The sequence below is a fragment of the Elephas maximus genome, chromosome 2 (assembly GCF_024166365.1).
Source record: "Elephas maximus indicus isolate mEleMax1 chromosome 2, mEleMax1 primary haplotype, whole genome shotgun sequence".
Lineage (NCBI taxonomy): Eukaryota > Metazoa > Chordata > Mammalia > Proboscidea > Elephantidae > Elephas > Elephas maximus.
This window is the reverse complement of record NC_064820.1, coordinates 220,377,292-220,394,479: the sequence shown is the minus strand read 5'-3', so window position 1 is coordinate 220,394,479 and position 17,188 is coordinate 220,377,292. Positions and strand designations below refer to the sequence as shown.

The window sequence follows — 17,188 nt, the reverse complement described above, 5'->3', positions numbered from 1 at the left end:
TTACTGTAAATGAAAAGTGCTTACCATGTTCTACTGAGAAACTTTCCACACACTCTTGTGGCCAAACCTTATGAAATAATTTACTCTTGGAGACACTTCAGTTATAAAAATCCAAGAGCCTAGTATTCAGTATGGATTGACACAGTGGCTGCAACAATGGGCTCAAACGTAGCAAGGATTGTGAGGATGGCGCAGGACAGGACAATGTTTTGTTCTGTTATACTTAGAGTCGCTATGAGTCAGAGCTGACTCAAGGCACCTAACAACAACGACAGCAGTATTCAGTAAGGAGTCCTTGGATGGTGCAAATAAATAGTTAAGCGCTCAGGTACTAACAAAGGTTGATGGTTCGAACCAACCCAAAGGTGCCTAGGAAGAAGGGTCTGACAATCTGCTTCCCAAAGGTGCAAGACTGGACAGTGTTTTTTTCCCAAAGGTCACCATCATTGAAAACCCCATGAAGTGCAATTCTACTCTGCAACACATGGAGTCGCTATGAGTCGGAATCAACTGGACTCCAACTTGTTTTTTTTTCAGTAAGTGTTTAAGATTATCATTTTATGTCAAGTTAATGTTCACTTTTAATTGATTGAATTAGAGGAAGTTAACACTTCACCAAAAGAGAGTGCCCAACACTCTTGCCCAGGTAGGTCCTTTTACCTCAAATTTCTTCTCTTCTGTGTGCCTGAAAAACTCCTATTTATCCCTCAAGGCCCAACCCAAATGTCCCCTCCTCAGGCTTCAGGTGGAGCCCATCCTGCTCCTCTCTTTTGTCTTTTGCAAGTTGTGTACATCTGATGGTAACACTCACTCCACTGCCCTAATGATCTGTTCTCAAGCTTGTCCTTCTGTTACACCAGGCTCTGTGGAGTGGGTGTTTAATCCATCTTTTTATCTCTAACGACAAGTACAATGCCTGGCACATATAGGGACTTAATGTTTGAGAGTGAAGCAGGATGGGCAGGAAGAAGGGAGAGTGGGAGGAGACGCTGTTCGAGTCAACTCTGAGTTGTCCAGATTCCATAACTAATTTACCTCATTTAAGGATACCATACATGATGTTCTAAGTCAAAGAGGAAGCCAGTCCAGAGCTAGGCACATGGGGGCCCCAAATACTCAACTGAGTTGAATGCTGGAGCTAGGCATAAAGACTTAGACGTCTGATTTGGGTTCCTAGCACAAAGAACATCATACAATACCCTACCTGGAGTGAAGATGGGTTGTGCATTTCCCAAATTTATGAAAACAATAAACACCATGGGTATCAATACATGCAATTTCTTCCAACAAATTATTTTCTGTTTGTGTTTCATGATCCAAGAGGCCCCAAGCACTCTGTACATTGCATATAAAGGGATCTAAGATTTCCTTCAGACCTCTCTTTGCTTCCATAGTCCAGGGGGTCTCCAATGTGGGGTATACCAGTAATCCACCCAGGGCAGTGAGAAGATGTTAGAAGTACTCACATTTAGTTTTTACCATATCTTTTTAAATTTTTGCCGATATTTAAAAATGTACTTAGTATATTAGTACTGGACAAAAAATTCATATATTATGGGTGTATGCCCAAAAGTGTTCTTGTATGTGCGTTTGGGGTGGGGGGGATGGGAAGTGATTGTAGAGCTTTGAGTTCATTGCTTTAGACCAGCGCTCTTAAACATTAACATGCATACAAATTCCCTGGGGAAGGTGTTCAAATACAGATTTTGATACAGAAGACCCGTTGTTGGAGCTACAGAATTTGCATTTCTAACAAGTTCCCAGGTGCTGCTGAGGCTGGGGGTTCAAGGGCCACATTTTGAGTAGTAATCACCCTGTTGTAACCATGGTTCCTCATCTGAACCACAGGACACAGGACACATCCAGAAAATGGCGGAAGTAGTCATTTCTCCCGTGGGTGATCGTAACAGGCACCATTCTAGATGCATAACAGAGCAGGTGATTCATTCCATAAAATGAATGGCGCAGGGTATAAGGGCTGGCATCTCTTTCGGAACACTGCTGAGGAAGGAGTCTCTGAGGAGCTACTGGACATACGGTTTGATGTATAGGAGAAAGGTCAAGGTCACCAGCTGACCTCTAAAAAAAAAAAGGCACTGTTTATAAAGCACCAGTATATACTGTTACATAACAGTCATGTAGTCAGCAATTCTTTTCTAGTGTTTGGTTTATACCTGGAAACATCCCTTAAAGGAAGCAAACCTGGAAACCGAGGCCCTGACCGCTCCTGGCCATCAAAGACCACATGGTACTAACATTAAGTGGAAGAGTGCTAAGTCACGAGTCTCTTCCACTCTGAATAATAACAACCACTTCTACACACCCCTCACCCCAACAGACCCCTGGTGCTGGGAGTAAGTTACCAATGCTCTCTGTTCAAAGAGGAGACAAAATCACACACACACACACACACACACACACACACACACCCCAAAAACCCATTGCCATCGAGTGGATTCTGACTCCTAGAGACACTATAGGACAGAGCAGAACTGCCCCCATAGAGTTTCCAAGGAGCACCTGGTGGGTTTGGACTGCCAACTTTTTGGTCCGTGCCTGTAGCACTTAACCACTATGCCACCAGGGTTTCCAACACAACATAGTCTTCGATAAACATTGAATTGAATGTACATACATGCATATTATTTACTGAATAAAACCATTCCCTTAATTCACCAGGAAGCCCTGGTGGCACAGTGGTTAAGTGTTTGGCCGCTAACCAGAAGGTTGGCAGTTTGAATCCACCAGCTGCTCCTCAGAAACTCTATGGGACAGTTCTACTCTGCCCTATAGGGTCGCTAATGAGTCAGAACCAACTCAGTGGCAATGGGTTTGGTTTTGGGTTATCCAGCAACCCAAGTTTGTGTGTCCTATCATAAATTTCAAAAGCCTATTTTATTCTAATTTGAAAAATATATCTTGGCTTCATTTCTGGATGACTTTGCACTATGTAGTAGTGCCTGGGCTATGTGCTATGCAGCACGTGGTTGCGAACAAGTTTTCAAATGTCTGCATCTTCTGTATTGTGTAACTGGTGCCAAGGACATGTGATGGATGGCTGAAACAGAAATGTGCTCACTCTGAAATCAGGTCCATAGTCCACAGAAACAATGCAACATGAAAGGGCTCAGTTCTCCAGCTCATCTCAACACCCAATGATATATGTGCAAGACTGGTTAAAGACAACAGAGAGGAAATTCCAAGGGGCCATTAAATTGGCCACTTAAAGTAAGCTGGCCCCTGAATTAAAACTATTTGACCAATTCCTAACGTTCTTCCTTGTTTTCCAGGCCTGTTTTCAGCCAAGAGATCCAGCATTCAGGGGGAGAAATCAGGAAGGGGAACATGGCTGAAATATGTTGGTAAACGGTATAGATTATACCTGAATGTGAAGAAAATGAAAATCCTTATAACTTAAACAACATCGTAACAAAGGAAGGAAAAAAATTGAAGTGGTCAATGATTTCATTTTACTTGGATCAACAATCACCATCTGTGGAAGCAGCAGTTAAGAAATCAAATGACATAGAACGTTGGACAAATCTGCTGCAAAAGACCTCTTTATAATTCTAAAAAGCAAATACGTACTTTGACGAGTAAGGTGACCTGACCCAAATCATGTTTTTTTTTTTTTTTTTAATTGCATTTTTGGTGAAAAGTTTACACAACTAATTAAGTTCCCATTTAACAATTTCTCTACCTACTGTTCACTGACACTGGTTATATTTTCACAGTGTGTCAGCATTCTCGTTATTGCCATTCTGGTTGTTCTGTTTCCACTAATCTAGTTTCTCTGCACCTCCCTTACTTTCTCATCTTCGCTTTATGGTAAATATTGACTGTTTGGTCTCACATAAATGAATATTTCAAGGAGCACAGTGCTAATGGGCGATATTGTTTATTTTATAAGCCAATCTGTATTTAACCGAAAGGTAACCTTCAGGAGTGGGTTCACCTTTAAGTGTAAAGGGTGATAGTCTTAGGGGGTCCTCTAGTCTCTCCTTGTCCAATTAGTCTGGCCTTTTTTAGGAGTTTGAGTTTTACCTTACATTCTTATTTGTCTCCCATTCTGTTCAGGACCATCTATTATGTCCCTGGTCAGAATGGTTGTTGTTGGTAGCCAGGCATCATCTAGTTTTTCTGGCCTCAGATTAGATGAGGTTATGGTTCGTGTGGGCTATTAGTCCCGTAACTAGTTTATTCTTTGAGTCTTTAGTTTCCTTCATTCTCTTTTGCTCTAGATGAGTACAGACCAATAGTTGTATTTTTGATGGCCACTTGCAAGCTTTTAAGACCTCAGACGCTACTCACCAAAGCAGGATGTAGAACAATATCTCTATGAAGTATGTTATGCCAGTTGACCAAGTTGTCCCCTGAGACTATGGTTCTAAGCCTTCAAATCCAGTAAACCAAACCTTTGAGGTGTTTATTTTCATCTAGGAAGTATCCGTAATTGTGCCCCCTGTGTGCTTTATTGGAGCTCTGGTGGCACAGTAGTTAAGCATTCAGTTGCTAACCAAAAGGTCAACAATTCATACCCACCAACTGCTCCTTGGAAACGCTATGGGGCAGTTCTACTCTCTCCTAAAGGGTTGCTATGAGTTGAAATCAACTCAATGGCAATGGGTTTCTTTTTGTTTACTGTATATGTATATATATATGCAGCACACACAAGCATCCAAATGCACGTGCCTACTGATACATCTATACATGCATACCCATATACTTACATGTGCCTTCCTATACATGTATATGCATATATATATCTACTTATGCAACCACACACATATTTTTCGTTGTTATTACTATTGTTGCAAAATTGTATGTTATAGCATTTACCAAAGTTGTCCCTTATTCTTGTGTACTTCTTATTGTTATCATTTACTTGGTCAAGTTGTGCAGACTTCACGCATATTGGGTATTGCCTTTCCCATCATCAAAAATAACAAGTGTCTACTACAAAAAAAAAATTTTTTTTTTATTTTCACTACCCAGAATGTGATTCTTCCTCCCTCTACCACCCATCCCTGGTAATCATTGTGTGTGTACCTATTTTTGCCTTATTATAAAAGTGAAGCCATGCAATATTTGTCCTTTTGTGAAAGACTTATTTCATTCAACATAATGTCCTCCAGATACATCCATGTTCTAGTTGCCATGGTCTTTTCATTTGCCTCCTATGCATGTGAAAGCTGGACAATGAAAAAGGAAGACCGAAGAAGAATTGATGCATTCAGATAGTGGTATTGCTGAACAATACTGACTGTGAGAAGAATGAACAAACCAATCTTAGAAGAAATACAACCAGAATGCTCTTTAGAATGAAGGATGGAGAGGCTTTGGCTCACTTAACTTGGATGCATCTTCAGGAAAGACCAATTATTAGAAAAGACGGCTTGTTTGGTAAAGCAGAGGGACAGTGAAAATGAGGGAAACCCTTAATGAGATAGGTTGGCATAATAGCCACAACAATGGGCTCAAGTGTACTAACAATCGTGAAGATGGTGCAGGACTGGGCAATGTTTTGTTCTCTTATGCATAAGGCTGCCACATATAACTCCAACGTTCAGTGCATTCTCAGTGATCCCACTGAAGCTGTCCAGCTCAGTGGCTCTCATTACCTACAAACCAAAACTTCGACTCCTTAACACGACGGGGGAGACCCTTCAGGACCAGCCCTACCTGCCATCCAGGCTCAGCACCCACTCCTCAGCCTGCTACCTGTTCAAGCCATGTTGAATGACTTGCAGTTGTCCAAATGTGTTGGTCCTCCACTGATTGATCCGATGCCTTTAAAACACAGCATGCCATCTGCTGGGAAGCCCTCCCCCTTTCTTCATCTGCTTTCTTGATATTTTGGTACATAGCCCATTCTAGGATAGGTGCTTTCCCTACATGCTCCCCTGTGCCTCTGTCTCCCAGAATATATATCTCAGTGTAGTGAAATTGCTTATTTGTGTATATACAATTACAATAATGATTATCAAACTAATCACTGCCATTAATTGAGATTGTACACTGTGACCAGCACTGTCGGCAGTTCATATAATTTGATTCCAAACTTTAGAATCACTCTGACAAAATTCTGGTAAAAACAAGTAAGCAGAGGCTCAGGTAGGTTAAAGAGATTGCCTAAGATCACACAACTAGTAAAATCCAGGTCTTTATCCATCACACCCATTGCATCCTACTGGAACATAAGCTACCATATCTTTTCCTGAATGTACCAATACCTAGGTTCTAGCTCAGAAAATAGCAGGGCTTATTGTTTGTCGAATGAATTAACGGAAGCAAAGAGAGCTTGGAATCTTCCAAATCTGGAAAAGCAGACCTGCACCTTCACAGGAATGCCCCTACATACTGGTTGTACTGAAGAACTTAGTGACGGGAAGGCCATTTTATCTCAGGCCCTTACACAAACAGGCCAGTTTCCATGGAGTTGATTCTGACTCATGGTGACCCCAAGTGTGTCAGAGTAGAATTGTGCTCCCTGGGGTTCTCAATGGACAGTTTTTCAGAAGCAGATTTTTAGGGCTTTCTTTTGAAGTCCCTTTGGGAGGATGCAAACTTCCAACCTTTTGGCTAGCAGCCAAATGCGTTAACTGTTTGCACTGCCCAGGGATTCCTACACAAACACACACAACTGTTTACCAACAGAATACACAGATGATCTACTGTCTGCTGCCCACACTCAGTGCCATCTGGCAAGGCACTGGGCTGAGTCATCACAAAAGTTATGTCCCCAACCCTAAACCTCTCCTGTTCCTGTATTATTTATTTCTGTGGGTGGCCTCCACAGTTATCCAAGCCAGATACTAAGGATCTCCTTCCATCCCCTCCACCCCCACCACTCTATGACCCACAGTCATATCATCTTCACTTTTGCATCTGAATAATTCTTGCTTCTGTCTCCTGCTCAGTGTCCCTTTCATGTCTACTTGGTTCAGATCTTCATTGTCTCTCTTCCAGACAATTACAGCACTTGTGCCCTGCCCCCACCCCCTGGGTTCCTTTGTGATTCCTCTCCAATCTAGCTTCCTTTTTGAGACAACCTCTCTAAAATCCAAAATGTTGCTGTTGTTAGTTGCCCTTGACTCAACTCCAGCTCATTGCAGCCTTACATATAACAGTAAAAAACATTGCCGGGTCCTGTGCCATCCTGACAATCTCTAGTATGTTTGAGCCCATTGACACAGCCACCATGTCAGTCCATCTCATGGAGGGTTTCCCTTGTGTTTGCTCACCCTCCACTTTACCAATCATGATGACCTTTTCTAGCAAGTGATCTAAAATGCAAATATAACCTTCTATAAATGAGAATCTGTCCCTGTCACTCCCTGTATCAACCCTAAAATAGTTTCTCATTTCTTACAGGAGGGCATCCAAACTGCCTATCTGATGTCCCAGGTCGTCCAAGGTCTAGCCCCTGGCTATATCTCTGGATGCTCCCCCTCTACTGTCTATGCATCAACAATGATGAGTTGCTTTCACTTCCCCACACACCCTATGCTGCCTAACACCATTCCACCTGCTTTTGCTCCCACCGTCCCCTCTGCCTGAAAGCTCATCTTGGTGCTGGATCCTTCCCATTGTCCCCGCAGTCCTTCACCTGGCTGACTCCTCTCCACTGCAGTGTCCCTTTTCTTTACCACTGAATGTTGTTATTGTTGTTAGGTGCCCTTAAGTCAGCCCCCAACTCACAGCGACTTCATGCAATCATCCCCATGACTGGTTGTGGATTAGACCATTGTGACCCATAAGGTTTTTCTTAGCTGATTTTCAGAAGTAGACCATCAAGCCTTTCTTCCTAGTCTGTCTTTGTCTGGAAGTTTCATTGAAACCTGTTCAGCATCACAGCAACACAAGCCTCAGCTGAGGCCGGTGGTGGCTGGGCATGAGATGCATTGGCCAGGACTGGAACATGGATCTCCTGCATGGAAGGCAAGAATTCTACCACTGAACCAACACTGCTCTCTGCTCCACGTAACAGTTGGTGCATATCACTACACTTACCACAAAGCATCATGATTTTCTCTTTATGCATCTGTCCGCACATTTAGGTGGTGAGTTTTTTGAGGGCAGAGATTGAACCATGTTTATCTCTGTGCCCACAGCAGTGCAGTACCTGGCACATAGCTGGTGCTCAAAATACATTTTAATGACTCTATACATGAGTCGGAAACCTTGGTGGCATAGTGGTTAAGTGCTACGGCTGCTAACCAAGAGGTCAGCAGTTCAAATCTGCCAGGTGCTCCTTGGAAACTCTATGGGGAAGTTCTACTCTGTCCCATAGGGTCACTAGGAGTCGGAATCGACTCAATGGCAGTGGGTTTGGTTTGGTGTATGGTTATACATGAGTCGATAAATGAACCAATGTACGAGTTAACAATCAAACTATAAATTAAAGAAATAACAAATGACAAAGATATGGCGAAAAACATGAGATTTGTTTAAACACATTTATCACTACATGGGAAGTTTTCCAAATTGCTTCTTTGAAGTGATTTATATTTACACATTGTTCTACCTCTGTGGGAAATGTGTTTCCATTATGCTGAAATCCCTTGGGATAAGAAGCACTTCCTTTTATCTTTTCTGAGTCAGACGCTCTTGGAAGCTGGACCAACCCTTTCAGCTCACTCGGGAGATGACTCTTAGGCTATGACTCACTAGCATCCTCAAAGAGTACATTGTTGTTCATATATGGTTTTCTCTCTGAGAATGATTTACTTCTTAGGATGTGATTAACCACACTTGTAGCTACCTTCAAAGATTAGAGATTATTTTTTCTTTTTTTATTATTGCAAAACTATAGATAACACATTTGCCCATTTAATGTTTCTTACCTGTACAATTCAGGGACACCAATTAGATCAATCATGTTGCACAACCATCATCAATATCTGTTGCCAAAATTTCCATCACCATAAAATGCAATATTTTTACATGTTCGTAGATTCACTCTTCATTTAATCTCTACCCCTCCACACACACATATATACCAAATTATCATGGGCATTATTCTAGGGTCCCATGGTGGTTAAGAGCTCTACTGCTAACCAAAAGATTGGCATTTCGAATCCATTGGCCACTCCTCAGAAACCCTACTGGTCAGTTCTACTCCGTTCTATAGGGTTGCTATGGGTTGGAATCCACTCAACAGCAAAGAGTTTGGTTTTTGTTTTTGTCTACTGTAATTCGATGGCTATTGTAGTAGCTATCCTCAACACCTTTAAGAAGCCCAAGGATTTAACCTGGAGATTATGGCAAGGAGGAAGGAGAAAAGGCTCATAGATCTGTTGGGTGGGCTTGTGTTTCTCCTAATTCCACCCCCCCTTCCCATCAGCCCACAGTAGTGTAAGAGAAGGCCATCACATCTGACCTCTAGGATTAGTTATGAAAATCTAAGGGGCTAAGGATACTTTGGACAGGCCATTACTGCCTTCTCAGTCATGAGAAATGGCACCCAGTTTCTAATATGCTACTCCTATTACTATTTTGGGGTCTTAGGTGGTGCAAGGAAACCCTGGTTGCATAGTGGTTAAGTGCTACGGCTGCTAACCAAGAGGTCAGCAGTTCGAATCCACCAGGTGCTCCTTGGAAACTCTATCGGGCAGTTCTACTCTGTCCTATAGGGTTGTTTGGTTAGGTGGTGCAAATGGTTAACTTGCTTATAGATAACTGAAAGGATGGTGGTTCAAGTTTACCCAGAGATGCCTGAGAAGAAAGATCTGGTGATCTACTTCCAAAGGAAAAAAAAAAAAAAAAATTAGCCACTGAAAACCCTATGGAGCACCGTTCTCTGACACACATGGGGTAGCCATGAGTTGGAACTGACTCAATGGGAACTGGTTTTGTTTGGCTTAGTACCATTTTAAATAAACTATGGAATGGACCCCCCACATGTCTGTCAGTTGGTTGTACTGTGGCAGCTTGTGTGTTGTTGTGATGCTGGAAGCTTTGGCACCAGTATTCAAACACCAGCAGGGTCAACCATGATGGACAGGTTTCAGCTGAGCTTCCAGACTAAGACAGGCTAGGAAGAAGGACCCAGCGTTCTACTTCTGAAAAGAATTAGCCAATGAAAACAGAAGAGTTACAACCTGAATGCTCCTTAGAAGCAAGGTTGGAAAGACAATGTCTTACATATTTTGAACATGTTATCAGGAGGGATCAGTCCCTGGAGAAGAACATCATGCTTGATAAAGTAGAGGGTAAGTGAAAAAGAGGAAGACCCTCAATGAGATGGATTGACACAGTAGCTGCAACAATGGGCTCAAGTATAACAATGATTGTGAGGATGGCACAGGACTGGGCAGTATTTTGTTCTGTTGTACATGGGGTCACTATGAGTCAGAACCGACTTGATGGCACCTAACAACAACAACAGTGAATGGATAGTTGAGGGACATTGACATTATTTAGGACTGAAAATGATGACATGGGTCTTTAGACTCCGGTGAGATAGCCTAAGCACCAAACTATGGTCCTATTTCCTTGGAGCTGCCATTATTCCCCATTCACCTATTCATCATTCATTCATTCACTTAGGCATTTATTTAGCAAACATTTAGCACTATTATAAGCAAGATGTAGTCTTTGATATACATAAATATGAATGGTGCATGATCCCTGCCATCCAAAGCATACCACCTAAGGAAGGAGATGACATATGCATAAATAGTTATTATATTAAACAGAATAGAACCCTTCATACCCAAACAGTATCCCATGGACACGTCTATCATAAAACTATAATATTCATTTGCTCATGTGTTTCTCTCACCCCACAAGACTATAAGATACTTAAAAATAGGGATGTTGTCTTATTCCTCTCTCTGTTGTTCATGCCTAACACACGTTCTGCCTGGCCCACATGAATGAACGTGGTTATGCAGGATAATGACAATCCTTCTAACTGGAAGCATTGTAGAAGTCTTCATTCATTTCCTACATGAAGAGGAGATAGGGGAAAAAGGATGGCTGATAAGGGGAATTGCCCAGACAAAATTGTAGGTGGTAAATTTTGCTTCCTGAATACTCTCATTTGATTAGATCATAGGGTACATTAATCATTCTCAATGCTGGCTGAACATTAGGATCCTTGGGGATCTTTTAAACTGCACTAATGTCTTGGTCCCATGCCAGGTCAATTAATTCAGAATCTCTTAGGGGAGGGGGGAATGGAAGGAGAGGCCTGAGCCTTGGCACTTTCACAAAGCTCCCTGTTTGCTTCTAATGTGTACACTAGGTTTCCTAAAGAGACTTAGTGTGAGGCCAAATCAGGAAAACACTGGCAATTAATTTTAAAAGGCCACGAAAATCAAACTCAAAAGTATGATCTCCTTCCAACAGGCAAAAATAATCTGAGATCATCTAGCAAAGTAGATTGAGAGGGGGAGAGTAGCCATAGAGAGATTCTTTAGGGGGCTATTGAATTAGTCTGAGCAACACATGGACAGAAGTGGATCAGGTTAAATTCACACATTTATTACATGTCAAGTGGTGGTGGTTGAATGGAGCTGAAGAGGACTCTGAGGTTTAGTGCCTGGATGGAGAGGAAGCTTTGAATGAAAAACAGAGGGTGTTGAAGGCAACATGATGAGGTCTTCTCTGAACATGTCTGGTTTGAGGTATCCATCTCTAAACCAAACCCTTTGCCTTTGAGTTGATTCCAACTCATAGCAACCATATAGGACAGGGTAGAACTGCCTCATAGGGCTTCTGAGAAGCAGCTGGTGGATTTGAACTGCCAACCTTTTGGTTAGCAGCTGAGCTCTTAACTGCTGTGCCCTTATCTATCTCTGGCAAGTAAAGTTGGGCCTGGTGATGGAGATTTGGGGATCGCTGCAGATAGAGGTGAAAGTTGATTACATATGAGTCGATGAGATTTGCAAGCAAGAAAGAATACCAAGAGAAGGCAGCTGAGGTCAGAATCCTGGAGACTACCTGTACTGAGGAGTAGAAGGAGAGAGGGTTTTCCAGCAAAGGAGCCTGAGAAAGAGCAGCTGGATTGCTAGACAGCTATGCAAAGTCATCAGAGCAGACAAACAGAGAGGCGAGAAATGGGACATGATCTAGAGGTCAAATATTTGAGGGTGGACAAAGAGGCCCTAAGCCTCCTAGGAGGGTAACCCTTAGAAAGGAGGGAGGCATCTGTTTCCCTAAGACAGGAGAGAAAAGAGGAAAGGATCTCCTCATTCAGCAAGTATTTATTGAGCAAGGACTATTTTCCAGACTGTTCTAGGCACTGGGAATACAACAGTACAGACATGGCCCTTGGTCTCATGAAACTCTGGTTGTGGGGAAAGAGAAGAAAGTCAAGTAAAGTTACTGAAAAATTTTGAGGAGTACAGCATGAAAACTACAGATGTGTGATCTTAGTAGAGGGAATGATGGTGTGATTTTGTGTGTGTGTGTGTAAGAGCGACAGGCTGAAGAATGTGGAACAGACTTGGGCTAGCTCCTGAGTAACAGGTAGGAGACGTAACAAGAGATGAAGAAAGGATTTCAACCAGCAGTGAGGACCTTGTGAGGTTTCCAGGCATGAACTGGTATCCCTGGTTACATCTATCATGGCTCCGCCAATACTGAGTATCTTGGGAGCCCTGGTTGAGTATGGGAGAGGTGAACTGCCCAGAGTTGGAGATTCACAAGGCCTTGGTGGTACAAGGTTATCAAGGCTCAGGATTACAGATACCACATAAAATAAATAAATAAACATTTGAAAACCTCAGGATGTAAATGCTCGAGGTTACAGCATACTCATCAGCTCATGGAATCTATATAGTAATTGAGCCTTAAGAAGCCTACTAACTCTGCTATCTAGTTTTAGAAAAGCTATAATTTTGTATTGCTAGCTATCAATTAGCTTGTTTTCTTCATCTGTAAAATGAGAAGGTTGGCTAAATGATCTGAAAGTCCTCTCCCAGCATGGTCAATGGTGAATGTCAGGGAACACGTGGAATTCTGAAAGTTCGCTCACTTGTTCAACATTGACATTAAATGTTTAACTGTTGATGTTCAAAAATCCAGACTCAGAGCTACTGCAGCTCTGTTCAGTCTATGCACACAAAGCCCTTAGTTTTATGCACCATCCTGGTTTTAAAATAAATTGTCCCTGCAAAGCGTAACCTAAACTGCAGTGGGAGAAATCTTAAGTGTCATGGGTAATTGAATAGGGCAGATGATTGGACAGTGATATAACATTGAAACAGACCTGCTGGACAACTATCAGAGATGAACAGTTTTCAATAATTACAAGCTTGGAAAATTGCTTTGGGAACATTGAGAGAAAAGGAGCTTTTCAAGTATCAGGATAGTAGCTGGGGGTACTAAATAAATTTATGCAAATGTGGAGCACCGATCAGAGCTGAGATGGACTCTGGGCAATCAATGTAGAGCCTCTTTTATCCCTCTCGTTAATGATGAATAAGAGTTAACCAGACCTTGGTTAGATACTGCCTTACGCTGGCTCCTCTAGAGAAGCAAAACCAGTGAAGCACACACACACACACACACGCGTATTTTATATATGCATATATATATAGAGAGAGAGAGAGATTTATCTCAAGGAAATGGTTCTTGTGGTTGTAGAGGCTGACAAGTTCCAAGTTTACGGGTTAGGCTGAGGCTTCTGACTCACGTAGCTGCTGGGGCTGATGAACTAGAGACTGGCAGGTCAGACAGGACAGCAGGCCACCGGCTCATGGGCTGCGGAGGCTGACAAATCCAAGATAGCAGGCAATATGGCAGGCCACTGGTTTAAGTCCCAAGAAACAGAAGTCAGATGATGATGAGCCAGATGCAGGATCCAGAGCAAGCAAAAGCCAGTGAGCTTTGCCAAAACATCCATGTATATTGGATGTGGGCCACAGCCCCGAGGAAACTCCCCTTACAACTGATTGGCTGATCATATCAGATCACGTTGTTGAGGAATTACATTATATCATAAAATGGAGGAGAACTACATCATTACATAACTGCCAAATTACATCATTACGTCACTGCCAAATCATTATATAACTGAGAATTGTGGCCCAGACAAGTGAGCACACAATCATTACAGGTACTGAAATCCTATGATAAAATATTATCAACTGGACAATTAGTAAAGATCATTAGGGTACTAGTCAGCCACTTTCGTTGAATATTTTAAAAATCTTACCACTTGTTCACTGCAATATGATTTTTGCAATATACTGTAGAGTCGCTATGAGTCGGAATCTACTCAATGACAATGGGTTTGGTTTTTGGTTTATACATACTCTTGGAAGAAACAAAGCTATGCAGGCTTTTTCAAACAGCTACATTTGTTATACATCTTGTAATTGAAATTGAGATACTTAAGGCTCAGGAAAAATTCAGCATGAACTCTATAGGTTATTTATTTGGTTATTTATTTGAAAATTCCATCTGCACTAATAGCTAATAAAACCAAACCTGTTGCAGTCAAGTCAGTTCCGACTCATAGTGACACCATAGAACAGAGTAGAACTGCCTATAGGGTTTTCAAGGAGTGGCTGGTGGATTCAAATTGCAGAACTTTTGGTTAGCAGCCCAGTGCTTAACCACTGTGCCACAAGTTTTTTTTTTTTTTAATAGCTAATAGCTCTTTATAAAAGCATATTTGATGCATTATTACTGAAAGGAATCTTTTGCATAGCTAATTGCATTTTAGTATCATACCCAAAGCCTTTGTTTATGTGGATAAATTAAGGGTTCAGTCTTCACAGTATAAGGTATAAGTGTTAGTCAGTCATTTTCCTGACAAAGTCAGTATTTTATTTATTTGTAACCTCACAGTGTATTGATTAATCATATTTTTAAGTCCTGAAAGGTTCAAAAGTGTGATTTTTCTTCAAAATGGTGAGATATATAGTAGTTGGGAAACCCTGGTGGCGTAGTGGTTAAGTGATACAACTGCTAACCAAGAGGTCTGCAGTTCAAATCCACCAGGTGCGCTCCTTGGAAACTCTATGGGGCAGTTCTACTCTGTCCTATAGGGTCACTATGAGTTGGAATCGACTCGATGGCAGTGGGGTTTTTTTTTATAGTAGTTGAAATGAAGAAGAAAAAGTGGATAGCAGGAAATAATCATGCCTGAGGTCAAAATGAATCATTTTGGTGGTATCTTCCAGAAATTCCCTGGTCCTTCGAGGTCTGAGTGTTTTTTCCCCTTCCTTTTGCACCACCCTGGTTGATTGGTCAGAAGCACCCTGGGGTCCTTACCTTGAGTCCAAGCGCTGGGCCTGTGCTCAGCTGGAGATCCCAGATCTGGGGACATGACTGAGCCCTGGAAGGTGGAAGCCTTGGCTGCTGGGAGTGCCCGTGTGCAGCCCACACCTGCAGGCTATGTGCTCATGTGACACCTGACCAAGTGGGAGGGAACATGCTCTCCACCCACAAGAGGTAGACATTGGGTATTCAAGCAGGACCTTTAGTCCCCACCACCTCCTCCAAGGGCAGAGTACTTCCCAGGCCCACTTGGGCTTCCAGAAATGCACTTCATTTTTTATGGGTGAAAGACAATCTCCTTGCATCGTATTTATTTTCTCACATAGCTCTAGGCTATCTGGCAATAGCCCTCTAAGGTATCTGGCAATCCAGACTGCTAAGTAGCACTACCACAGAGGCCTGAAAGGTAGCCCAAGCATTTTTCTTATTTTTTCGGAAAATAAGTCCCTGGGTAACACGCTTGGCTGCTGACTGAAGGTTTGGAGGCTTGATTCCACCAAATGCACCTTGGAACAAAGCCCTGGCGATCTACTTCTGAAAAACCAGCCATTGAAAATCCTATGGAGCACAGCTCTACTCTGACACACATGGGGTCACCATGAGTCAGAGTTAACTTCTCAGTAGCTGGTTACTTGTTTAGGAGACACTAGAAATTCTTTCTCTCTTTTGAGTTCTCTCCAAAGTGCTCTGGACCCTTGGAAAATTATCTGGTCGAACCTCACATTTTTATTACTTCTGAGAACTGTCATGGGCCTCGCACTTTCTGTCCTGGACCTGATCGTGGTGGCAGGTCACAGATTTTGCAATTTGCTTTTAAAAGACCAAGAGTATGAGCAGCTGCTTGCTGTGGATAATTATTACAAACAAATGGGAACATGCTAGCAACTTCTTGTGCCATTGGATTGCTCTCATGCACCTTCATTTTTGATGACCGCCATATGCATTTCTGCAGACGGCTTCTTCCCTGTGCGATCTGTTCTCATATTGACCTTCTGGACACGACGTGGTGCAAATGGTTAATGCGCTCGGCTGTTAATGTAAAGGTAGGAGATTTGAATCCACCAACAAGCACCTTGGAAGAAAGGTCTGGTGATCTACTTCCAAAAAATTAGTCATTGAAAACTGTATGCAATACAGTTCTACTCTTACACACGTAGGGTCTCCGTGAGCCAGAGTCAATTTGATGGCAATTGGTGGTAATACACCTTTATAAAACTTGCTAATGTTTACCTGATGTTCTATTTCTTTCCACTCATTGCCTTCATGTCTGCCTCTAAACTCTACTGTTGTTATTGTTAGCTGCCCTCAGGTCAACTCCAACTCATGGTGACCTTATGAATAGCACAACAAAATGTCACCTGGTCCTGTACCATCTTCATGGTCCCTGGTATGTTTGAGTCCATTGTTGTGGTTATTGTGTCAATCCATCTCATTGAAGGTTTCCGTTGTTTTCATTGACCCTCTATTTTACCTTTTTTAACGATTGGTCTTTTTTGATGACGTGTTCAAAGTAAGTGAGCAGAAGTCTCGCTCCACCATCCTTGTTTCTAAGGAACATTCTGGTGGTATTTCTTCTAAGACTGATCTGTTCGTTCTTTTGGCAGTACATGGTATATTCAATATTCTTTGCCAACACTACAGTTCAAATGCTCCTAACTATTGAACAGTTTAATTATTTTGTTTCTCTTTGAGTTTCAGTTCATCTTTTCATCTTTAGGTTCCACCTGGGATAATAGGAGGTGCAGTGAAGAATGCCAGACATCGTTAGAAGAACTAGGTTCTGATGCCAGTTATTCTATGAGCTACAAAGCTTTGGGCAAGACTCATGTCCCCTCTGGGTCTCAGTTTCCTCATCTGTATTGGGCACGGGGGATGAGGCGATAAGTTCTCTGGAGCCCTTTTAAGCTTTAACTTCCAATGAAGTGAAATGTGAAGACAAAGTATAGAGAGG

General features: G+C 42.2%; 1 protein-coding gene across 4 annotated transcripts in view; it reads right to left on the bottom strand.

Moving 5' to 3' along the window:
- The window catches only part of KCNJ15 (potassium inwardly rectifying channel subfamily J member 15), a 63,180-nt gene that overhangs the window by 26,390 nt on the left and 19,602 nt on the right, over positions 1-17,188 (bottom strand). Inside the window, exon 1 of one of the 4 annotated variants that reach the window (XM_049874843.1) lies at positions 15,232-15,340. The exons of 2 other annotated variants lie outside the window; for them this stretch is intronic. The gene's annotated coding sequence lies outside the window, so the exon portion shown is untranslated. Of the gene's footprint in view, positions 1-15,231; positions 15,341-17,188 lie in introns of those variants that run through there. One more of the 4 variants, XM_049874845.1, reaches the window with a different exon arrangement.